The following is a 25,960-nucleotide window of genomic DNA, read 5'->3' on the forward strand; positions in this document are numbered from 1 at the left end:
CTGCAGAGAACCCCACACCCTTAATTGTGTTAGGAATAGTTCTATTGACAGAGCCTACCCCACACCCAAATTGGCTGTTAATGAGAGCTATCTGTTAGCGGAACCTACCCCACATTCCAAACTATCTAGGGATCTAGGTGTGTCAACTCGCGACTTCTTGGCCTACAGTGACCTGACCGAAGACAACCTCCTGCCTACGTGACCAACTCGGACCATGTGACCAACGTGAACCACGTGGCAAGAGCCCAGGCCCCTGTGCCCACCCCCCAACTCTTTACCCTATAAAAGTTGTACCCCGTCTCTAATAAACGGAGGCTTTGACAAACTTAGCATGGCCTTCTTCTTGTCTCCTAGCCCATGTCTTCCAGGTAGTGCCTCTCCGTGACCCTGGAATAACTGATTGCAGGGTGGGTTACAACCCCTAGACTGAGTAGCCCACCCCAAGGCAATCAACATGGAATGCAAATTGGGCAAGGGCCTGGAGATTGAAACCAAGACACAGAGAGACCAGGGTCATTCGAAAGGAGATCAGCGCTGGTGAAAATAACCCTGGTATAGTTAACTAGAATAATTTTAAGAGCCAATTTGTAAATTGTACACCTCAGGGTCTGTGAATAACAGCAATAAGCTTATTACTGTAACATCTAGCAGTGGTCTTTAACCACAACCAAGAGCAAAATTAACTGCAATATTCATTTGTAAATTTAGCTCAATTTGAATGGCTACGACATTTGCAACCTGCCCTGAGTGAAAGACCCTACAGACCCCCTCCTCAAAACCCACAGCTAGCATGCTCCTGGGGGAACGTCCTGTTTGCTTAAAAAAAAATCTCCAGATCAGCAGCCAGCCTGCTCCAGTAAGAACATCCCATGTGCCTGACAGAGCAGGAGATAGAGATAGGAAGACTAGCAACTGCCTTGGTGCTGTGCTTGCTCTAAAGCCTGCATGAGCCCTGACTGCTCACTCTACAGTCTTGCTCCCCTCACCCATGTCAGACTGCGATACAGCAGTCACCATGCTACCACAGGTGCCCTCCTGTGCCAGACTACTGCTCCTGTGCTGGGCTGACGTCGATGGACTATGGATCCTACCAGCATCTGCATAAAGGACAGGCGAATGGCAAAATGGCAGGCTAAGCTGTGCCAGGCAGAGCCGAAAATGAGGGCGAAGCTTGCCAGGGGCACAAGGCTGGCGGTTCGAGCTAAGCAGGTACACAAGACTGAAGGTAAGCGGAAGGCGGGGGCAACATTGGTGGACAGGAAGCAAGTGATCTGGGCCAGTAACCTCCCTTCAGGGATGGCGGCCCCACCAAAACGCTGAACTTGTGGCTTTGATACAAGCTCTACAGATGGCAGAGGGAACGTCTATACTAACAGCAGGTATGCTTCAAAGCAATATACAGGCAAAAAGGACTGTTGACATCTGAGGAAATTTTGAGCCTCCAGGAGGCCACGCATTTGCCAAAGAAGATAGCCATTATACATTGACCAAGATTGAGACACCCAATGTAATGGCTAAGAAGATCAGAAAAAAAAAAATCATCCTAAGGTTAATTATCATGTCCCATAATAGACCTGCCTTTGTTGCCCAGGTAAGTTAGGGTGTGGCCAAGACATTGGGGATCAATTGGAAATTAAGCTTACCAACCCCAAAGCTCAGGTCAGATAGATAGGATAAATAAGATTCTAAAGAACAAATTGACATAATTGGCCCTGGAGACCAGCAAAATTGACTGGACAGACCTCCCTCCCTCCCTCCTGTCCTGTTCTGGGTTCAAAACACCCCGGCAATGGCTGCCACTAGTTCTGTTGCCTGACTAGTTAGCTGCTGCTCATGTATCCGCTGACAGTGGCTGACCCTGGTGATGAAATCCTGAGTTCAAGGCTTACACAGGACAGGCACATCTGCTATAAGGTGGGCTTACATCACCTTTAAGGCTCTTCTTTCCTAGAGCCAGAAACCCACAGGGCTCTGCTCCTTTTTTTTTAGTGTCTTTTGAAGCACAATATCAGACAGCAGAAGCAAAAGGCAATTCTGTTCTGTTCCTCCACTGTGTGTCTGGGACCTATTGACAGGAATTATTTTGTACAGTTTGAGATTTTTCCGGATCAGTCCGTTTTGTGCAGATAAAAAGCTTTCTTACCTCTTGACAGGTTTTGTTTTTCTACAGGAAAATCTTACTTTATTCTGTGGGGTTATGAAATGATATGGTTTTCAAAAGATAAACAGATGTGGTTTAGTATATGATAAAATAGATGTCAATGGGATGTTAAAACTTTTTTTTTAATGCTGTACTTACAAATGGGTAAGGTCAGTCTCAAAAAGAAATTTATGTCCTCATTGGCTGTCCTCTGGCTTTAGGGCTTTTTGTTTTGTTTTGAACATTTGTCATCCTGTATTGCATTTTCTCTCATTGTTTGTTAAAGTTCTCACAATGGACACAACCCTGTACATTTGGATAAAGCTGATGCTAGAGGATGAAATGGAAACCCGTAAATGCCATGTGGTGCCAGCTAGACCGAAACTGACTTCTCCGGCACATTCTCTGGAGCTGAGGATCAACACTCCCGGTGTCTACAGCAAAAGAAATTTGTCTCCATAATACTGAACTTGCCTCTTATGAGAAGGCATCCATGTGTTTCTTAGGGCTGAGTTAAGCTCTTTGTAGTCAATAGACTATTATTGCCACAGTGTTGGGTGCTATTCTCGGGTCTACAGTGGTTCACAATGTCTACCATGTAGTTACTTTCAAGCCTCATTCAGATAATTTTGTTAAGAGCTATTCTGCACACCCTAGAGATGTTCTACTATCTTCTCCCAATACTGCTCTGTAAAGTATAAGTTATTTTGTCCCATCAGTTGTACTAGTTTTCATATGGCTATTGTCTGAGCAAATCTTTCAGAGGTGGTGCTCCATAACAGGAGGGGCCTGGACCTGTTGCTTTTAAAGAAAGGGAGTCTTTGTGCTACACTCAAGGGAAAATGTTACTTTTATGCTGACCATACTGGATTGGTTAGAAGATCCATGACAAAGCTTAGAGAGAGGTTAAAGCAGAGACAAAAGCTGTTTGAATCACAGCAAGGATGGTTCTTAGGATGGTTTAATAAGTCTCCCTGGTTTACAACTCTATTGTCTTCTTTGATGGGTCCCTTGATTATCCTCCTTCTGATACTCCTGTTTGGGCCCTGCATCTTAAACTGCCTGGTCCAGTTTATAAAAGACAGGCTGTCAGTCATTCAGGCCCTAGTACTGACCCATCAGTATCACCTGTTACCACAACAAGATACCGAGGTTCTGTAATTGCTTTGAGTAAAAGATTTAACTCATTAAAAAAAAGAAAAAGGGGGAAATGAAAGACCCTACAGACCTCCTCCTCAAAACCCGCAGCTAGCATGCTCCCGGGGGAACATCCTGTTTGCTTTAAAAAAAAAACTCTCCGGATCAGCAGCCAGCCTGCTCCTGTAAGAACATCCCATGTGCCTGACAGAGCAGGAGATAGAGATAGGAAGAGTGCAAGGCAAGATGTCAATAAGATAGGATATCAACAAAGCAGGTTAGCTATAAGATAGGAACAGGATGACTGTTGCCAGGCATCCATGCTGAGAGAGGAAACCATTCATGCCCCCGCCTCATTCCGATAACCATGCTTGCTTTTGCTTCTGTAAGCTTGCTTTTTGCTGACACCCTTGTTGAGAGAGGAAAACATTCATGTCCCCGCCTCATTCCGGTCAACCGATAACCACGCTTTTGCTTCTGTAAACTTGCTTTTTGCTCTTCCCTATAAAAAGACCTCCCCCCAGTCTGCAGGCGCACAAGTCCTCCGAAAGACTTGCTGCCCGCAGGTACCTGTGTTTACTGAATAAACCTCTTGCTATTTGCATCCTGTGGCCTGGTCTCGGAGTGTCCTGGTTCTGGGGTCTTCATCAGAGAGGAAAGGTCCTCTCTGAGGGTCTTTCACTGAGAAGGTATCCTTTGTGCTAGCAGGAAGCAACTGACTGACTAATGAAAAATCCAGCAGCTTTAGCTGCTGTGGCAGCAACAGCTGTGGCTGCCGATATCATGGGATGGGTAGATGGGTAGACAGGCGAGGAACAATCCTTGGCACTTGGACCACCGCAGCCAGCTCCTCTGGAATCCCTCAACTCTTCAGTTGACAAGCCAGAATCTCTTTGATCTCTCGGCTCTGTCCTGTCTTCAGGTTTCTGGACAGGAAAATCCACAGCACGCACCAGCTGCTCAGGTACCCATATTGGATTGTCAGCATCCTGCGGGAAAACACAAACAGCCCCTCTTCCCCACACCAGTACAGGATCTGGACCATGCCAGGTGCCATCTGATAGATTCTTCCATTTGACATGAGGCATCCCGGAAGAATCTGGCCACCAATGCCTGTCAGCGGCAGTATGAGATTGAGCATCAACAGTCAAAAAATTTAAAATGTGGGGCTGGAGAGATGGCTCAGAGGTTAAGAGCATTGCCTGCTCTTCCAAAGGTCCTGAGTTCAATTCCCAGCAACCACATGGTGGCTCACAACCATCTGTAATGACGTCTGGTGCCCTCCTCTGGCCTGCACCACAGACAGAATATTGTATGCATAATAAATAAATAAATATAAAAAAAAATTTAAAATGTATAAAATAAAAGATAAATGATCTCTGGGGGTGGAACCATAGCTATGTAGCCTATTTTACTCACAATCCTGCTTTCAGAGTACTGTATTCTAGGCATGCATGACTAGAATCGCCTGCTTTGAGCAAGTGAAGTTTTCTCTGTCTTTTCTAGTAATACATTGAGAACATCTAACTTGCAGAATATGGTCTGCTGGTTATGCCTCCTTTAGATATTTCCATAATCCTCAAATATTCTAAATAATGATAACTGACGTAAGCCAGGTGGTGCACACTGTATCAAGGCCATGATGTGTGGAAACAACTTCTCTAAATATTGGGAAGAGAAGGAGGGACTGAACCTTTGCTTCTCTACTCAGACTGAAGTCTTTGTCATTGAGGTCTATGAAACCCTTTTTGCTAAATACAAAATCAATTTCAAAATTAGTTACAAAAGTGCTGTCAGAGCATTCTGCCCAGCAATGGCCACTTGTTTTGTAACATTTTGCTTATCAAGTTCCCAGGATTAGTGTGGACAGTGATTGATTAGGGCCTTTTTAACCTATGTACAAAGCTAGGTGACAGATCCATGTGTTTTCTAAATTACTCCAGGCCTAAGGTGGGCTCCACTGCAGATAAAACAGACTGCTCTCAGTCATGACGACTTCCTGCCGTGTGGCTGTGCTTGCCGTGTTCTTTGTAACATAGTTGGGCATTCAATTGGAGTGTTCCTTAGTTCTACATATGTCTTTCATATTCATCTCCAGCATAACACTATGAGCTGTTTGGTCAAAGATAATGTTATTTATTAATACAGTCAAGATGATATTGAGTTAGGGTGGATATGCTATGCTTATTGAGAGAAGAAATACCTGAATATCTAATCCTGCCTGTGCACTTCATAGACGAGGCTACCCCTCTCTCACAGATTCTTTTGCTAACTCTGTCATAAAGCCACATTTAAAAAATGAGTCACATGTTGATAATTGTGCAAACAGTCATTAGATTATACCTGGAAATTTTATTCAAAATAACGTCAGCAGGTTGGGTCACAATTTGAAAGCACCAAGACCTTGAGACTCAGTGTTCTAATACTATCTGGCATGTACGAATACAGGTGACATTATTCACAAATTCTCCTAGAAGATAGAAGATGGAAATATTTCAGTAAAACTGATAAAATTGACACCTAGGAAATATTAACTCAGTGTTATCCACATATGACAATTCTGGGAAGTTTGAAAAGGTATTTATATTAGATAAAACAGATACATATTTACCATCGTGGGTCTACATATGTGGGCTATGTTATGTAATTACATATTTAGAGATATGAAAAGAGAAGGGAATATACTTTGGGATCTGAAACTTTTATTTAAGTATTTTAAGGCTCTACACCAAAGCATTTTGGTTATCTAATGTGCTGTCCAGTTTTTAAATAAGTTTACTAACTTACATGGATGCAGCATTGCATGACTTTGAGAGAACAGACAAATCCATATGATGTTCAGTTCTCTCAGAAAGCCTTCTTAAGGCACTGCCTACTACTTAAGGACTTCTGAGTCATGGGAAGATTCAACGACTTTTCCAAAGTTCTGATTGATAGAGATAAACCTTAGATTCTAAATCTAGCATTTCTTCCTAGTGAAATTTATTGTAATTATTGAACCATTGTTATCCTACTGGCTAATATCATTATAGAAAGCAGTAAACTCATTTTTTTTTCAAGATCTCTGTGTAGCCCTGGATGTTCTGAAACTCACTCTGTGACCAGACTGGCCTTGAACTCACAGAGATCCACCTGCCTCTGCCTCCCAAGAGCTGGGATTAAAAAGGAATGTGCCATCACCGTCCAGCAATAAATTCATTCTTATCCTCTCCTTTCAATGTAACAAAGAATTAAACTCAACCTTCCTTTCAGCAAGAAAAATGTCCTGTGTTGAGAGTAAGGCAGGCTTTTTGTTCTCTTCAGTGTAGAGGAGTGTATCTTTCCTTTAACTCTGTTACATTATGCCTGAGATGGTTTCTTTTTATTTAATTTTGATGCTGGTAGAGCTTGGGATAAGAATCATTGGGTTCCCTCCCATCTCCAGACTTGGAAAGGTACCTGGGAAGCCTTGCTGAGAGAAGCAGAAGGACTCAAAAAAAGCATTCAGCCAGTTGAGTTCTAATCCCAGCACCCCCACACTCTAGCTCTCTGTGTGTAGGCAGGCCATTGTATGAATGAATCCGTTTTCTGTTCTATGGACTAGTGCGTCTTAGCTCACAGGATTAGAGTGAAGATTAATCAAGAATAACATGGGGGTGTTGTAGAGACACACACTTGCCCTTGGTTGTGTTTACTTGCCCACACACTGAGAACAACCTCAGCTTCACAACTAACTCAAATCCTCTTTTCTTCTAAGCAGTGACAAATCGATCCTGCTTCAGGGCAGAGCAACACAGCAACCTTCCTTCGCTGTTGAAGACTTTGTTATCGCACAAGTCTATGCCTGCTTTCGTTCATGTGTCGGGGGAGAACCAGGGACACATTATTTTTAAATTCTGTTTAGAATTTCAACTCCTCAGTCCCTATGCGTTTCAAACTCTGATGAAGTTGCCTGCACATGTTTTCTCTCAACTCTTGTAAGAGAAGCCAGGCTCACTTCCTTGCTTTAGAGCAGGCGACTTGGGTGCTTCTCTGGTAGGTGTTATAGGAGTCAAGGAAAAAAGCGAGACACTGCTCACCACCACCACCACCATTTTCCCATCCACCAGCCGTCTGCGGACCGTGGCCTCTTTGCCATCCCAGTCCAGAACATGCACCAAGGCGTTGTTATCTAAGGTTACTGTACTCTGTAAAGCAGGACTGAATTCGGCTTGGCACATTTGAGCACTGATGTCTTAAAAGTCTTAAAAGTCTTCTCATCTATTGTGGCACTTTGGCCTTAGACGATATAAAGTTTTTGTTTTAAAACCTTCCCAGCAGCATTTTGCTGGGTGATTCTTCTGGGGAGGGGAAAGATTTACAAAATCAAAGTGACGACTTAAGGAAGTCGTCACTTTGGCAGTGTAGAGACAATCTTATTTTTATCAATCAGAAATAAGTATCAGCTTCAACAACATGAGAGAGATTCCCAAAGTCCCAATGCAGCTAAGGAGAAAAGTCCCCTCTCCCGCTCTTATCCATGGTTTTAAGGACTTGTTTTCCTAGTTTCTTTTAAAGATTGCATCACAGATACCTCAGAGGCCTTTATTAATTGTCTCAGGCCAAAAGTCTTTCAATTTACATGTACTGGAATTCAAAGTCTCATGTTTATTTAGTAACTCTATGGCAGAAGTCTTTTCATCAGAATATTGACTTTAGTAGAGATTAACAGTCCTCTGCTGAGTTCTTTCCCTCAAACAGAAAGGATTTATTGGTCAACTACTATACACCAACCAGTGGGCTCTGTGAAAAAGATGAAAAATACCATTGTTGAGATGGTACTCTCTAGTATGGGGGAACTGATAACATGCAATAAACCAAATATAGGTAAAATATATATTATAAATAAATGCTATATTTCAATTGGAGGCATAAGATGAAACTAAAACTATGTGTGTTGCTTTGAGGCTGTGAAAATGAACAGTGTGGACTCTCCTGCTCTCCCTTTGGACTGAGGGGCCCACATAATGGTGCAGTGCCAAGGAATGGGGTATGATGGGGTATGTGAGCCTCCTTTGGCCTGGGTCTCTGAGAGATAAAAAGCTACACACACACACACACACACACACACACCCCTCCTCATCTCTATATCAACACTTCATATGTATTTTGAGTTAGAAGTACTTCTCCATTGTGTTCAGGCATTAAGAACCCCAGACTCATTTGTTACAGGGTTACAGCCTCATCTATATCAGCTAACACAAGTTGTGTGCACTGTAAAACTCCATGTGTGGAGCTGACAAAATGAAAGGGAAAACTTTTGTTTTCCAGAGGGCTACATACTCTCCAAATGTGGCCCACTGAGCATCTCATCAGAACCACTGTCTAATGTGCATTTTCAGGAGTTCACCAAAGTTCATCTCCCCACCCACGGGGAAACGTAGTGGTCAACTTCACAGGACCTAGAGCTACCTGGGAAGAATCCTAGTGAGGAATTACCTTGATCAGGTTGGCCTGTGATATGGCTATGGGGAATCGTTCTGATGGCTAATTGATGTAGGAGGACCCAGCCCCATGTTCAGCACCATTCCTTGGGCTGGGGAAGGGGGGCATGAACAATATGAGAAAGAATTAGCTGAGAGCCAGTGAGAAAACAAGGAAAGGAAGAGTTTGTTTATTCTCTGCTGACTGTGGATGAGATGTGACTAGCTGTTCCTCCCTTGACATCCCTGAAATGAGGGACCACGGCCTGGAATTGGAGCCAAATAAACCCTTTCTATCTTTTGTCAGGCATTTGTCTCATCCACAGAAGTAAAACTAGAATAAGTAATAAAAATCTGAAAAGATCTTAATGTAGACTTTCAACATCTTCACATTCAGTGTTTAGGCAAAAAGTTGTCTAAGAATCCCTAAAATGTATGCTGGTTGTTGCACCCAATACAAGAGTCTGATTAAATGCAGCTCTCTGAAGGTTTAAAGTCTCATTTTGTTTTTGTATCCCCTAGGTGTGATTTTCTCAAACTCCTCCCCCAGCTTGAAGGAGTCTAACTGTTTTTAAGGATGCTTTTGATTTTGATGGCAATCACATCTCCCTCTGAGCTGATGGTCACAGTGGGATTTACCAAACAGCTCAGATTCCTGCTGGCTCTTCCTACTCCTGGACGGAAGATAATGGACAAATAGTTACATCTGCTTTTGACTTTAAGGACTCATTTTATTCTTTCCTGAGGAGGAGGTTTCTGCAACAGGCAGACTTCATGTTGTATGAGTTCAAATATCTATTTTAATTGTGTTTACGTATTTATGTGTGGTGTATGTGTATTTAATGGTATAAATTTTATTAGTAAAAACTTTGTAAATAAATAAAAACATTACACACCAAATTTTACCAGAACCAGAGTTTTATACCACTCGGTATTACATATTTTATTGTAGCAAAATGCACATAACACAAATTTACCATTAAATGTGCAATCAATGACATTATATGCATCTTGATGTTATATAGCCATTGATGTATACAGAGGATCTTAAATATATTATTAGTGCATAAAACATGTTGTTATTCACCTTTCCTTACTTTTATACTTATGTCTTAGATTTAATGTCAGTACACACACACACACACACACACACACACACAGAGAGAGAGAGAGAGAGAGAGAGAGAGAGAGAGAGAATGTGAGAATGTGCATTTTTATCTATGAGATGCATATACCAAAGTTTATTTTTTCTATCCCTTTTTGTTACTACAAATAATGCTTCAGTTTACAGCCTTGTGCATGCAATTTGGGCAGTACATGTAGAAACACTTTCAGTAGAAATAGAATTCCATGGGTGACAATATCATTAGCAGGTGACTTGGGGAAATATTGTATTGTGGTTCCCATATTTTCTGTCAGTATATAATCACAGCATATCTCAGATTGGACAATCGCTTCCAAATGATTCATATTTTAATCCCCAGAGCCTATGGATATTACCTTATATGCTGAAGGGACAGAAGACATGTGCACCCAAGTACTATAAGGAGATTATTCCTGGTGGTGGGGGCCCTCAGTGTGATCAGTGGGGTTATTAGAGACAGCAGGCCGGGGGTGGGAGCCCTCAGTGTGATCCCAGTGTGGTTAGGAGAGAAAGCAGGTGGGTATTGAGATGGCTCAGAGGAAAAAGTAAAAACTTATGACCTAAACTTAATATCAGCACTCACACAAGGAAGAAAGAAAGAACCAAGACTCCACAAAGATGTCCTCTGACCTCTATACCACGCCATGGCCCAGATACTCTGTACATACACAATAGTACTCAGTTAATAGTAACTTTTAAAGGAAAGACTATTAGACTAGAGAATAAGTTAAGAAAACGAAGAGTGAAGATGGCAACGGAAGTAGTGCTGGGCCCATGCTCCAAGGAGTGGCAGCAGCCACCAGAAACAAGAAAACAAAATTCCCTAAAGATTAAAACAAATGTTTTAAAAAGTTGTTTTTTAAAAGTACATTTCTGTCATAAATTATTGTCTAAGATAGTTTTCTGTTCAATATATGATGTATGTGCATGTGTTTCTAGGGACCCATGGAGATATTACCAATCTCCATCTAGTTTGTAGGAACTGCACCTTGGTGGAGAATCAACATTTTTTTCTATGTGAAAGATTGCTCTTATTTCATATACAGAAAGTCACACACCTTCAAAGTATCTTTCATACTGGATGACGTGTACATAAATGTGGCTTTCACTGCTCCTTCATATAGTTTTCGAAATTTTCACAAGAAACAGATTCCTATGTTCCTTGAAGCTGGTCCACCATTGTGTCTCAATGAAAACTCCTTCATACGAATGTGCACATTGGTGTTCCCTGAAATGGGTTGGGAACCTGTTTTCAATGTAATTCTGAATCTGGAAAACTAGGAGGAAAAGTGAGGAGCTGAAGGCATAAGTGACAAAACAATCCCACACCAGTTAGGAATTATGATAAATAAAAGGGTTATTTATTTAAGGGGAAAAATTTAGAGATCACTGTCTTTGGTGCAACCAGGAACAGTGTCTAGCAGCCCAAAGCAGGAGCCAGAAGCAAGAGAGCAAGTGCAGGGTTACTGCTGCTTTTTAAAGCCAAAGAGACCACACCCAAGTGGGCTGGTATCTTAAAGGCTATTGGCTGAAGGAGAAGAATGCACCTTCCCCTTTTGTTTAAACAAGAGAGTTCCAAACCCAAATAAAACTATATACATTAGGAACAGATATCAAGTATAATTAGAATTACAACCAGCATAAACAATATTAAGCAAGGAACATATGCTAAATGTTTTAATAAACATTCTATCCTATGGAGTTTAAGTCTTGAAAAGGAAATGGCTTGGCTAGATCATAAGAGTACAGTAACTATGACTATCTAATCTTCAACCCCATCAAAGGCCTGAGAAGGGAGATAATATTACTTGAGCAGGCAGGAAGTACAATCAAGTAGCTAGGAGCTACCCCCTTTGTGATTCTCCCTAGCTCCATCTAAATCAAAAGCTCTCTCTCTCTCTAACATCAAGAAGTCAGGGTGGAACCAGACATGTGGTAGCCTTCGGCAGGGTTGGACATGGCTAAGCCAGCACTTACAGGAGGCTACTTACCCTCTCCAGCACTGGTCACCCTCACAAATGATCTGAATCCTCTTATGCCACAAGACTCCTGTGCTGAGGTCTGCATCTGCCCACAGATGATTCGTAAAAAGCCACTATCTTGTCTGTCTGGTGATTTTATTTTCTCTTATATTCTTCTTGATAACTGAAGCTAACGGCCAGAGAGTATGCATATATAACAGCTGACATTTGAAAGAAAATGTTTAGTCAGGGTTAGAACCACCATTAGCATCACAGAGCAAAGACTGTAACAAAACTAACAGGAAAGAGACTGTGCTTTCTGGGGCCTGGTCCAGTACTCATTAGCCAAACCTTGCCTTGTTCTGTAACACCTAACGCTCTTAACAAACTTCTGAGTTTAGAGGGGTTCTCTTCTTTTCAACCTTGACTGTACTACCCTAACATCTAGGGGTATCTGCGCTAGCTCAAAACACATGACCAGCTAGAGAACAGGACAGCAATGTCAATATGAAGGATCATCCTTAAATCCACCATCCCCTGACAACGCCCTGATGGGCTCTAAGCAGTGTTTGGGTCTGTATGTATTGGCATGTGACCATTAAAAAATGAGAGTGGTATAACTTTAAGGCAAGAAAGGTGGTACAACTTTTATAATTCCCATTAAAATGTTCAGTTTCCAAAACCCACAGTAACTGTAAAGATCCTTAACCAGACCAGCTTGTTTCCTAAAAGTTGTCAAACAAATATAAACAGAATGACTAGTGTTGCATGCCGAAGAAGACTTACAGACTTTGAATACACCATTGGCTAAATATCCCAGCTACAGTGCTAAGGAGACAATAATACTTTGATTGGTTCTTTCCTGATTTAGGCAACTTGACATCATGATTTATTTGCATATGTGTAATTGTAAGTTTTTTTTTTTTTTTTTGGTTTTTCGAGACAGGGTTTCTCTGTGGCTTTGGAGTCTGTCCTGGAACTAGCTCTGTAGACCAGGCTGGTCTCGAACTCACAGAGATCCGCCTGCTTCTGCCTCCCGAGTGCTGGGATTAAAGGCGTGCGCCACCATCGCCCGGCTAATTGTAAGTTTATACCCACTGTATATAGTAGTCATGAGTAGTAGGCAAGACATGGCATGGCGGTCCTCAAACCGAAGGCCCTAGAATTCCTGTAGAACACCTCCCACCCATGCTGCTGCCCCCCATCATAAGGACACAGGTGGCTGAATCTCCTGGAACAAGACATTGCACTGAAATGATGTTGCCCATGTCTGATAACTTAGGCTTTCAGAGGTGCCAGTGGCTGAACTATGACATAGACTTCAGAGATAACTTCTGGCCCTCTCTTCATGAGGCAGCATCTCCAGTTCAAGTACTAGCTAACCTTCCTAAGTTTGTTTTGTCTACTTGGTTATTCAAGTGATGGATGCTTTCTGATGTTCATTAATATGAGTTAAACATCTGCATTACATTCTGCACCCGCCATGCCTGTCTGCCATTCTCCAGCCCATCCTCCCAGATTCCCAACCAAGCTACATAGTCTACCTGCTACTACATCTGCATTTCTGTCCCAAGCCACTGCTCTCTCCACAAGAAATAGATGACAGATACACTACTGTGTCCATGGAAACAATTCTCCCACACTTCTTCTTAAGCCCCCTTCCACTCCCAAAGTAATAACATTGGTCGTCATTGTAACCTGCTCCCAACACTGAGCTGGTTAACACATAGAGCATGCACTCAGGATTTCCCTTCCCCATTTAATTGACCATACTCCTTCCCCTATCATTCTACATCCATCTGAGGGTGTGGGAGCTTCTAGTATTGTGACAGGTGACACAGGAGTCAGAGCTGCTTGTTCATGAGGTTACCTTGTGACTTTTGGACTTTCTAAGCTTGCTCTCACTCTTGCAGTTGGTAGACTGGTACTGGGCCTACGTGGAATAATAGCTCTGCATCTATAGAGTGCAGCTCATAATGGATAGCTCCATTCCCTGTTGTTACAAGGAGCGGGGCCCCTTGTTTATTCCTGCTGCCCAGCTAGCTTAGCCCCCGAAATAACCACACAGAAACTGTCTTCATTAAAAAACTGCTTGGCCCATTAGCTTTAGTTTCTTATTGGTTAATTCTTACATCTTAATTTAACCTATTTCTATTAATCTGTGTATTGCCAAGTGACTGTGGGTTACCGGCAAGATTCTAACCACCATCCATCTCAGGTAGAAGATCCATAACTTCTCTTACTCTGCCCTTCTTCCCAGCATTCAGTTCTATCTTCTCCGTCTACCTAAGTTCTGTCATATCAGGCCCAAAGCAGTTTCTTTATTCATTAACCAATGAAAGCAACACAAAGACAGAAGGACCTCCTACACCATGAATTCTTCAAGAAAAAAGTATGATTTACATTCTTTCTTTTAAGCATTTTTGAGAAGGAATTTAGAGCAGAATATCTGTTTGTTATATTCCAGAAGATGTAAGACTCCCAGATCATATACATTTTTAGACATAATAAATAATAACAAAACTATCAGAAGAAAGCATTAGAGAAAAAAATTGTTGTCTTCCTCTTAACATGAATAGGTGTCTGGTACTATGGACAATGGTCCTCAGGGAGGAAGCTTTCAAGTCAGTTCCAGCTCAGGGGCCTCAGAGCTCTGGGTCTGATGTATATGGTGTCTTCAGAAATAGGAACTTTTCTTCCATATCTGGGGGAAGTCAAGGAAAACAGCAACAACTTGTAATGTTTGGGGAGTCTTTGGACAGCCATAACAAACAACTCAAAAGGTGGAGAAGGAGACTTCTCAGGCGTGGAGCCAGGGAAGATGATCTATGGTTCATGGGAAGAGCATTGTCAGCCCAGATTAAGTAGGCATTTCTAACAAGACGTTGGCAAACCGAATCATGTGTGAAAGCTAGCCTACACATATAAGTGGCTTTATCAGACACAAACATGGAGATATCCTCATGTTTATAACACAGCAGAGTAGTTGCAGCAACAGTATTGACTCCAAGAGCTAACTGATTCACCATCTGGCTCTCTGGGGGAAGAAAAGGTTCTCAGCCAGGTGTGGTGACAAACACAATGAGAGATTGAGACAGGAAGATTGCCATGAATCTAAGCCCAGCCTGAGCTGCATAACAAGACCTTGCAAGCTTCCCATACTTAGGATAGAAGAATCATAGCTCACATATTCCATTCACAGATTTCTCATCAGGACACTCCTGCCATGCATGCTGACATGCACCTTTAACCCCAGTGCTTGGGAGGCAGAGGCAGGTGGGTCTCTGTGAGAGTCAGATAAGCATAGTCTACATAGTCCCAGAACAGCCAGGGTTACATAGAGAGACCCTGTCTCAAAAACAAAACTGGGGGGGGCATTTTTATAATTATGCCATGGGGAAGGACAACAGAAATGGCATAAAATCTAAGGTCTGGCATTTTATAGAAGTTACATGAGAGATAGTTATCAGTCACATACAACACATAGGAATGGGATTTTTTAAAAATAGTTTTGGTTTTGCAAGGCAGAAAGATACAAGAATTTAAAAATAATTGACCAGGACATAAATAGGGCAAAAATACTTGCTGTTTGTTTTTTCCTGGGGCTAACCCAAGTAGCCAAGGAGCCAGTTAATCTAGAAAACTCCTTTCAGAAGTAGCCTTTAGATCTATATAATCCTCCTGCTTTAGTCACTTTAATGGTGCTAAACCTCTAGTTGATCATGCACTTTTAATGTGCTTAGATCAAAACCACACTGTAAAAGGAAAATCTTCAGAATGACTTTGTAAAATTTATGAAAAGTAAAAAAAAACTCTAATACAAAATTTTGTTGGAGCAAAAATAATACTGATAATAACAGCCTAACTGGCTGCAGGGTTCTGTTACAATGACTGCCTTTGTAGGAGGAGTGTTGAGGGAACTTGGGACAAGTGCAGCCCTGCTTGGCCATCCCTCAGCATTCGCTCACTGAGGACAATGGAGAGAAATAGCAGCTTACATATTAGGAGGCTCTGAGCAGTTTTCATTGACCCTGCCAAAGGAGCAGCCTTGTGTGGGCAGATTGGGAGCTAAACAGAATGGCGGGCACCAGTCAGGCAGGCATCAGGTGGCACTGCTTGGAACCCATACACTCCATATAGTTGTGCAATACTTTTAGTGCGGTGGGGGAGGGGGGGTCCCAGGAGGTTGGATTGTGTTCCTCACAAAGATATCCATGTTTAAACTCTAACCCTGGTTCTTTTAAATGTAACCTTGTTTAGGAAGGGAATCTTCCCAGAAGTAATTAGCTCAACACGAAGACTTTGGGATTCAGGCACACGTCAAACACATCAGGTATGTCCTTGTAAAAGATGAGAGATGAATTTGAGACAGGGGACAGGAGGGCATGAAGAGTGATAGGAAGTCATGAGCCAGCAAGGACCATAATCCAGCAGTGAACTCTGTTCCAGGGCCTAACGAAGCTGTTTGATGGTGTCCTTCTGGCCTCCGTCAGTGTTATGATTTTTGCCTGTGGATCCCGAGCAGCTCGCAATGAGTCCTGGTGCCTGGTCCCGAGCAGCGGGTCCCTGACCATGAGAGCCACCAGCCCTGGGCAGGGCCCATCCATGCAGTGCTGAGCTGGTCCCAGCGACAGTGAGTCGACCTGTGCGCGAACAGGTGGGAGACAAGTGGACAGACACATCATACAGAATAGAATTGGATATTTATTAGCTGAATTATGGAATGGGAAGTAAAGAGGAGAGAAGGGGGAAGAGGAGAGGTGGGAAAGAGAGAAGAGGACAGAGTGAGAGAGCAAGAAGAAGGGGGGACAGAGAAGACTGTGAGAGCAGCCAAGATGGCAAGAGGAGGGGAGGGAGGCAGGGAGTGGGCATGGCTAGTCTCTTAAAGTGACAGAACAATCATAATAGTCAGTGTCCTGCCCCACCACCCTGAGAACACACACACACACACACACACACTAAGCCTGGGTATGGCACACAGACCCTCCTGCATGCCAAGCACATATTTTAACACTAACAGCATGCCTGGTCCCATTTGTTGTTTGAAGCTACCAAATTTGTAGCAACTTGCTAGGATCTCCCCAAGAAAATAATATGTAGAGAAGCTAGCTTTTAAAAGTTTTATCTGTCTTTTATATTAAAATAAGGTATCTAATTCATTGTATTAAATACCATTTAAAGTTATTTGGAATTATCTTTTCTGCCCTGGACTATTTTTGGTGAGTTAAAAGTCACAATGGTGGTGATGATTTTACTAAAGATAGAAGTAACTTTTAAAATAAGAGCAGTTATAGAGATAGAATATAATTAGATAATAACTGCAATATAAATAATAATGTTATAATGCAATATAAAAATAAATGTAATATTTACATACTAAAGTTACAATTTTTGACATTCATGCAATAAAATCATGCTGATTAGTTTTTTGATAGCATAACATAAACTAGAGTCACCTGGGCAGAACCAGTAGGCAAGCCTGCGGGCCTCTCCTGGGTTATTGATTGATATGGCAGGTCCCACCCCACTCTTGAGGGTTCCACTTCTGGGCAGGTGTCCTAGGTTCTATAAGGGAACAAGCTGAGGAGCAAGCCAGTAAGCAGCATTTTCCCATGGTCTCTGATTCAGCCCTTGCATCTGCTAGGTTTCTGCCCTGACTTACCTTACTGTTAGACAGCCTGGGATGTGGACGTGTAGATCAAATTCACTGCTTCCCCCTCCCCCAGTTGCTTGGTCATAGTGCTTTGTCACTGCACTATAAGGCAGTAACACAGACACCATGACTACACCTCTACATTGTTATCCCTCCTTCTACCACACGGCCAACCATCTGTATCCTACAATTTCAGTGGGTGTATATTGAAAGACTCAAGATTTAGACAAGAAAAGAAGCCCAGAGATTCACTGTACTGAGCTGTGATACCTTCTGTGACAGGATTTCAGAGCATTCCTGCTGAGGCTGGAATAGGCCAGCTGGTGCTGTGCTTCTGAGAAGTCATGTGATTCACACCAACTGCAATGACTGGAGGCTTCCTGGTGGGAAGAACAAAGGATGAGAGGTCTGAGCCGCCTGGGGCCTGTGATTCAGACATCCTGGGTTCCCAGGCTTTGCAGTTCTGGCTTTCTGGGGCGGAACTGTTAGAAAGCAGCTGCAGCCGGAGCAGTATCCACAGGCCATCACCAAGTGACACTTCATCCAACTCTGTCCACGGAAGAGCAGGGGCCCTAGGGGCTCCTTGTGTCAATGAAAATGCAGACTCCCATAAACCACCCTAAGCCACCTTCATCAGAAGGTAGGGTTAGGCCTGGGAATATATATTCTATTCCTAGGGTTTCTCCCAGATGATCCTGTCTGAAGCCTAAGGCCCAGCAATTAAACATCTGCTCTAGACCAGGGGCTCCCAGGGTGTGACTGTGGTGACTACTGTTACTTATCAACTCGCAGGACTCTGGGATCACCTAGGAGACAGGTCTCTGGGTGTGCCTAGCAGGGATTATCTTGATTGTGTTCACTGGTGTGGGAAACTCCATCTCCATTCTCTGGGCAAGGGATCTTGGGATGTTTAGTGTAAAGGCCAGCCATGATAATCTAAGTCTTTACTTCCTCCAACCATTATCACTGGGACACTGACCATCAATGAATTTCAATAGAGGCTGGAGTCTCAATTTTTTACCCTGAGAAGGAGCCAGGCTGCAGGAGAAACCATCCCCACCCCTCAAGGACAGACCATTCAAAGGGAATTCCTGGCATTCCAAGCACTGTAGATAGAAACACCTGCAGCTCACAGTCACCAGGAAACCCTAGAGGAATATCAGCCAATCAGGGCTCTTAGAACCTCAGAAACCCTTCACCCCCACCTTTACTACTTACTATAAAACCCTATTCTAATTGAGCTCAGGGCTCTCTGGTTATTCCAATACGTTGGACAAGCGGGAAGACCAAGTTTGCAAAGTTGATTAAAATAAAGGCTCTTTGCTTTTACAAATGGGACTCTTGGTTTCCTTGTCGGCTTGTCGGGGATTGTGGATTTGGGCATAACATTTAGAATGGAGAGAGGAGTTGTATGCCAGCAAGCAGGCATCTGTAGCTCTCTGTTTCTCAACTACAGATGTGATGTGAGCAGCTTCCTCCAGCTCCTGCCACTGCGCCTTGCTCTGGTGATGAACTGTAGTCAGAACTGTGAGCTGATGAAACCTTTCTTTTCAAGCTACTGTTGTCGGGCTGTTCTATTGCAGCGGAAAGACAGTGGTCCTTAGGTCCACAGCAGCACCTAGAAACACAAACCCGTGACCCTACCTTTGAAGAGTCCAAGAATAAGAAAATAAAAATATAGATTCCAAAAATAAGAATGTAGAGGAGAATGAGAACAGACTTTCAGCACCTTTCCCAGCAGATCAAGGATCATTTATTCACAGTGAGCTATTTTCTCAGATGTTTGGGAAGCTTAGGTCATTTTACAACTGGCTGTTTTATTTACAAGGCCAGAGCTTCTCCCTACAAATTGAGAGTGGTGTCCTGGCCATCCCTGATAAATGACAGATGTGAACTGAGTTAACCTTTAGGAGACAGAGATATGTGACCTTTGGGTTAGACACTGTCTCTGTTGTGGACAACTGGCGCCAACAGAGGAGAGGCATAAGATTCCAGTTTACATCTGGAGGTACCAGGAGACAGTGGGCAAATACAATGGTTTAATTGATGAGCTCTGATAATAGAGGTTGTAAAGTATAACAGTCAGTATCTGAGTTTTACCTTGAGAGAATGTAAAAAGCTTTCTGCTATCTTCTATGTTCTCAGCCTGAGAACCAGTTAATCCTAATTTATTAACCTTCTAGTACAAATTGCTAAATGAAAGACACCCCCGCCCCCCGTACCCATGTGCCCTGCTAGAATCGGCTAAACAAAGCTGAGCTGCAGATGGAAAAGTCCCAAAGTTCAGCTGGCACCAGAACAGGATATCTGTGGGTTGCATCTGGTCATGAGAAAACATTCAGCCCCCTAGGGTACCTTATCAAAACTGTTGAATTGCTGTCCCCAGGATGACCTAAGTCCGCCATTTAAAGAACCAATGAAATTGCTGTTGCTATGCTCCCCCATTATGTAACCTGTAAAATCATATAAATACTGGTTGGAGAGCTTGCTCAGGGTGTGTACAGCTAGCGGGAGCTGCTGTGTCACCCACAGCGCTTATGATCAATAAAGAAGCCTCTTGCTTATTGCATCCACTGGCCTGGTTTATTGAGTCTGGGGGTATCTCCCAGTGCCCTTGAAACCGAGGGTCTTTCACCATCAGCCTACTCAGTCAGAAACTGCCGGGAAAGAGGCCCACAAACTGGTACTTTTAACCAGTTCTTGGGTAATGCTGACTCATGCTGAAAGTTGAGACCCGGTCCACCATACTTAGACTCATTTACAAAGACCAGTCAGGAGAGAGAGAGCTAGTAACTTTAGGACCATGCAGACCTAAGCTTGACGCGTGACCCTGTATGGCACCACTTGATCTGACACATGGGTGCCGCGAGAAGCACTTGGCCTCTGTTGTTTTCTCACTGAATACCCAGAACTCAAACTGAGTCATATTGTAATACCTAACTAGAAAGACAAAAAAGGGGGAATTGCCACATGATACTCTGCAATGTGCCAAGACTGAAACAAAAAAACCTGAGAAATGGTCACAGAATGAAGGAAGCCAAAAAGGTGTTACCAAATGAGGCTGAAGTACTCTCCCCTCATGGAAAGTTACTGGTGTAAGTGCTGCTGTATTCATGTTTTGGTCAAGGCAAATCCAGGCTAAAATATGAAATGTCAGCACAATGGGAGACCACCAGAAGGTTATTAGAAACTCTTTATATTGTATTTGCCAGTTCTCTGTAAATCTAAAATAATTCCAACATTTAAAAGTTAGAAAAGCAAGGCAGCAAAAATTAAAAACAAAATGAGAATGTGATTGATAGACCAGCAACTCTGGTGTCACTCACAAGCCTTTGACACAACAGGCTATCAGAACTAAGCCCTGGTTTACTAAGAATATGACACCCATATGAGCCATGTATGATAGACTGTAGGCAGTCTGCTGCCCATGTGAGCCATGTATAATAGAATGCAAGCAGTCTGCTGTCCATGTGAACCATGTATGATTGACTGTAGGCAGTCTGCTGTCCATGTGAGCCATGTGTGATAGACTGTAGGCAGTCTGCTGCCCATGTGAACCATGTATGATTGACTGTAGGCAGTCTGCTGTCCATGTGAACCATGTATGATTGACTGTAGGCAGTCTGCTGCCCATGTGAGCCATGTGTATTTCTGGCTAACTCTTATAGCCTAAATTAACCCATTTCTATTAAGCTGTTTATTGCCATGTGGCTGTGGCTTACTGGGTCATGTTCCATCCAGCATGTGCATCTGTCTCCAGCCAGGCTACATGGCTTCTTTCTGATGCCACCTACTCTCTCTTCTAGCCTGGCCATATTCTGTTAAGCTATTGGCTGAAAGCAGCTTCTTTATTAGCCAATGACAATAAAACATTCATAGCATGCAGAGGAGAATCCCAGCTGGGAACAAATGAGCAGCCTCCAACAACAGATTGGCATGCCAATGAGTGATAGCTAAGCGCACATAAAACCTGAGAAAGCTTGAAAAGGAATTCTAGGCACACACACACAGAGTTTATCACAGTTTCTTGGTAGCCACATTTTTTTTTTTCAGATGGGCTCACGGGAAGCAGAGTCACGCAACTCCTTTGAGAGAGGTACAGTAAAAGCTGTGTGACTTCTTTTTTTTCCGTTTATTTATTTATTAAAGATTTCTGTCTCTTCCCCGCCACCGCCTCCCATTTCCCTCCCCTTCCCCCAATCAAGTTCCCCTCCCTTGTCAGCCCATAGAGCTATCAGGGTTCCCTGCCCCGTGGGAAGTCCAAGGACCACCCACCTTCATCCAGGTCTAGCAAGGTGAGCATCCAAACTGCCTAGGCTGTGTGGCTTCTTTTAAAAAAAAAATAACACCTTCCTGGTTCACCAGCACAAATGACTCTGACTCTTTCAGGAGGTCTGGCTACAGAGCATTTAAATGGGGTTTGTGAGCAGAGTAATATAACTTGTTTAATGGCAACATAGATCCGATGTGTGTCTCAAAATGGGACTGTAAGCATGGTTCGCAGAAACAATGAATGAACCTCTGCCATGTTGGACTGGGTGGAGTCAAAAGGCAAAACAGCCTTAGTCATAGCCATACAGCTTAGCATTTTAAGAAGTGGTCCTGGTTAGAAAAGAATTACAGATGCACAATAAAGAGAAATACAGGCAAAAAAGACCTCTAAATGGGTAACAGTGTTAGATAAATGTATGTAGGCTTGAGAAAGATAATTAAATATTAACTTATAGAAAAAGTAATAGAGTAAGAAAAATAAGCCACATAAAGATGGAATATACACAGAGAGTCTGGATTATTTATATTACTGTTTTTTTTTTGAATTTTTTGACTGTGAATGAGCTAATTACAGAGAGACATTTCATTGTATGGGCTGCCAAGATAACCCAACATATATATTTTAAAGGTATCTTGACTTCAAAATTTTGATCTAAGGATATGTTACTTTGGAAAAGAAGTTCTATTTTTGTTTCCACAGAGGATGAGAACCTGTGAATTCCATCCAGACTAATGTGGTTTGAACAAACAAGACCTTCTGGAACAATGATCCAACATCCATGATGACTTCAGGACTTCTGGCTGAGATGGACCTACCACAAAGGATACCCTATGACAGACCTGATTAACAGAGCCTCCAATCCACAGGAAATAGTTTAGACAATAACGCCCAAATTCCCTAGATGATTGTCTATAAATGTTTGTTCACAATTAAAGGGGGATATGCTATAGATATGAATACTTTGCATTGGTATGAATCTTGGTCTAGTGATACAATTTTTAGGTCAATTTTGTTAGATAGATGGATAGATAGATAGATAGATAGATAGATAGAAATATATCTGCTCTTGATTAAAGTATTGTGTTTGTGCAGCTCATTTTAAAATGTAATGTGTAATTAAGAAATACAAGTTAATAGATAGTCATCTATAATAGTCAAGTTTGTAGTCATGTTAGTTAAGTTTTCTAGTTGGAGATATATTTCAGTTTGATAGTCTTCAAACCTTTCAAAGACCTATGAAATATGGCATTTAAAATGTCTTAATAACTTATGATTTTACATGACAATGAGACACATTTGTTTTTGGCAGCACCAATCTACTTCAAGAGGATGATGGGCATCAAAGAGTCTCCATATGGAGTTTATTAACCATTTGCGCAAGAAACTCCTCTTGGCTGGACCTCTTAATGGTATGCTGTATAAACTGGACATGTAGGACCCACAAAAAAAAATGGCTGCTGAAGTTGCATAAAGATGGTGAGACCACCCTTTGGGGTTTCTGCTTCATCAAAGAGTCTGTCAGGCATTCTGCAGGACACAGAAGAAAGTGACTGAAATACTGCCAATATAGGCAGAGCTGTCTTTGAAATTTCTGCTTCATGAAAAAGTCTACCAGTTACTATGGGCCTATAGGCTAAAAATTGGATGCTTCAATGGTACAGAAGAACTTTGGGTGTCTGTCTAGGTAGCGAGATGTCTCTGTCAACTCTAGAGTTTTGAAAGTTGCTTACAATGTACTTCCTGTTTACTTAGGTAATATTATATCCTTTGGGGGTCTTTGATGGAGTTGAAGAATAGATAGTTACAGTTTTCCTTAGTTATGATAAAAGATAAAGTAGATATAAATATTGTAACTACAATTCTTGTTTGATAACTGTTTTGTTGTATGTAATTTTACCATGCTAAAGTTAAAACCTTCCTTTTTATTTAGACAGAAAAGTAGAGGTGATGTGGGATTTCCCTCTGTGTGGTATGAATGCTATATTGATATTGGCTGATAAAGAAGCCTCTTTCAGCCAATAGCTTAACAGAGTATAGCCAGGCTGGAAGAGATATATAGAGAAAGGTAGGCAGCATCAGAGAGAAGCCATGTAGCCCTGCTAGAGACAGATGCCAGATGGAATTTACCAGGTAAGCCACAACCACATGGCGATACACAGATTAATAGAAATGGGTTAATTTAAGATATAAGAGTTAGCAAGAAATACACTTAAGCTCTTGTCCAAACAGTATTGCAATAAATACAGTTTTCTGTGTGATTATTTCAAGTCAGTGCACTTGAGGAATGAACTAGCAGCCTCTCCCAACAAAGAAAGGCTGAAGAGATAGCTCAGCAGTTAAGAGCATTTGCTGTTCTTTCAGAGAACCCAGGTTCAGTCCCAGCACCCAAATGATGGCTCACAACTGTCTGTAACTCCAATTCTAGGTGAATCCAACCTCCTCTTCTGATCTTCTCAGTAAATGCACACACACGATATAAACATACATGCAGATGTAACACTTGTTAACATAAAGTAAAATACATAAATCTAAAAAAAATAAAAAGAAAAGAAAAGGGAGTCAAACTTGGGGTCCAATAAGAAGCTGGCCTTGGCCTCTAGAAGGGCAATGATGTATAGGATTGACTCTATTACAGGCTTTAGTGGGAAAACCTTCAACTGTATTCATAGGCTTGTGGATGCTTTGGCATTGTCTCACTTCAGACAGTGAGTTAATAGTTTCACCACTTTACAAAGTCGAAACTGGGATGAAGTATCCAGCATTAGAAGATGCTGTCATCAGAAGGGGGGCATTTCTGCCTAGTTTTGTGAACATCAGTGACTTTATGAGACGAATAAGCTTCAGGCGAGACACTGGAAAAACCGTGCCCCTCCCATATCACCATCAAGTAAGAAATCTGAAATGAATGATGACATTCCAGGAACAATTGCCTACGATACTTTTTTGGCAGGTCTGGGCAATGTGGAGTGCTGTCAGAATATGTAGTCTCACAGTCTATTGTTGGAGGTCCTTCCTCTGGCAAGTCACAAGGCTGAAACTAGTTTACTCTTGGCTGTAGTTCAGATCAGATTGAAGGCGATGAGTTACTGTTTTGAAATTAATTTAGAAGGTTGCAAGTGATTGATCAAGAGTTGTCTTTGGGGGATGACTCAGCCTAAATATTAACAGCCTTGACAAGAAAAAGGATGAGTTCATTCATTCATCTTTATTTTTACGTGTACTGTGAGAAATCAAACCCCGGGCTTCACACCTGCGAAAGAGAAGTTTCTACCACTGAACTTTACACCTAGTCCTCATTACTTACTTATGAATATGCAAAATCATACACACTCTGATTATAATTATATGTAATAGTTGTGGGGAAGGTACACAAATTGTTGATGGGAATTGTTTTAGATGATGGGGCTTGGGGAAGTTGTTTTCTTTTTTCTCTGTTCCTTTCTTTCTACTTTTTAATCATTTCAGTGTGTCTGAAAGTACTTTGTAGTTACAAAAATAAATTCTGTTTTTGAAATATAGTATACTCAACAAGGTTTGGGAAGGCCTGATAGGAAGTGAGACTTCGCAACAGAAGTTGTTAAGTGCCCTCCCAGGAAAATAGAACATGGGAAAGCAATTTGAAGTTGAGTGTATGGTTCATGGTAGAGTGCTTACCCAGCATGCATGAGGCCTTAGATTCAACCCAAGTACTGGGAAAGGATTGCAAAACAAAAGGAAACTTGACTGTAGTAAAAGGAGCGCAGGCCTGCTTTTTGTCCCGCCCGGCTACCTTTACACCCAAAATAACAGCACACAAATTGTATTCATATAAACACTGCCTGGCCCATTAGTTTTAGCCTCTTATTGGCTAACTCTCACATCTTGACTAACCCATATCTAATAATCTGTATGCCACCACAAGGTCACGGTTTACTGGCATGAGTCTAGCCAGCGTCTGTCTCAGGAAGGGGAATCATGGCATCTGCCTGACTCTGCTTTCTTCCTCCCACAATTCTGTTCTGTCTACTCCACCCACCTAAGGGCTGGCCTATCAAAAGGCCAATGCAGTTTCTTTATTAACCAATGATAGTAACGCATAGAAAGAAGACCCTCCTACACACTTGACTACAGTTTGAATAGATGAGGGAGGCTTAACTTAAAGTGTGTAGTAGAAACAAAGTGTAGTGGCATATGTTTGCAACCCCAGGAGGCAGAGAAGGGGTCATGAGTTC

General features: G+C 42.2%; 1 pseudogene; it reads right to left on the reverse strand.

Annotated features, from left to right (window-relative positions):
* Positions 1–3,978: 3,978 nt before the first annotated feature.
* Positions 3,979–11,042, reverse strand: LOC121458319 (annotated as a pseudogene).
* Positions 11,043–25,960: the final 14,918 nt, after the last annotated feature.

Source organism: Microtus oregoni, unplaced genomic scaffold (assembly GCF_018167655.1).
Source record: "Microtus oregoni isolate MIOR12 unplaced genomic scaffold, Mior012 000017F_ref0000208, whole genome shotgun sequence".
NCBI lineage: Eukaryota > Metazoa > Chordata > Mammalia > Rodentia > Cricetidae > Microtus > Microtus oregoni.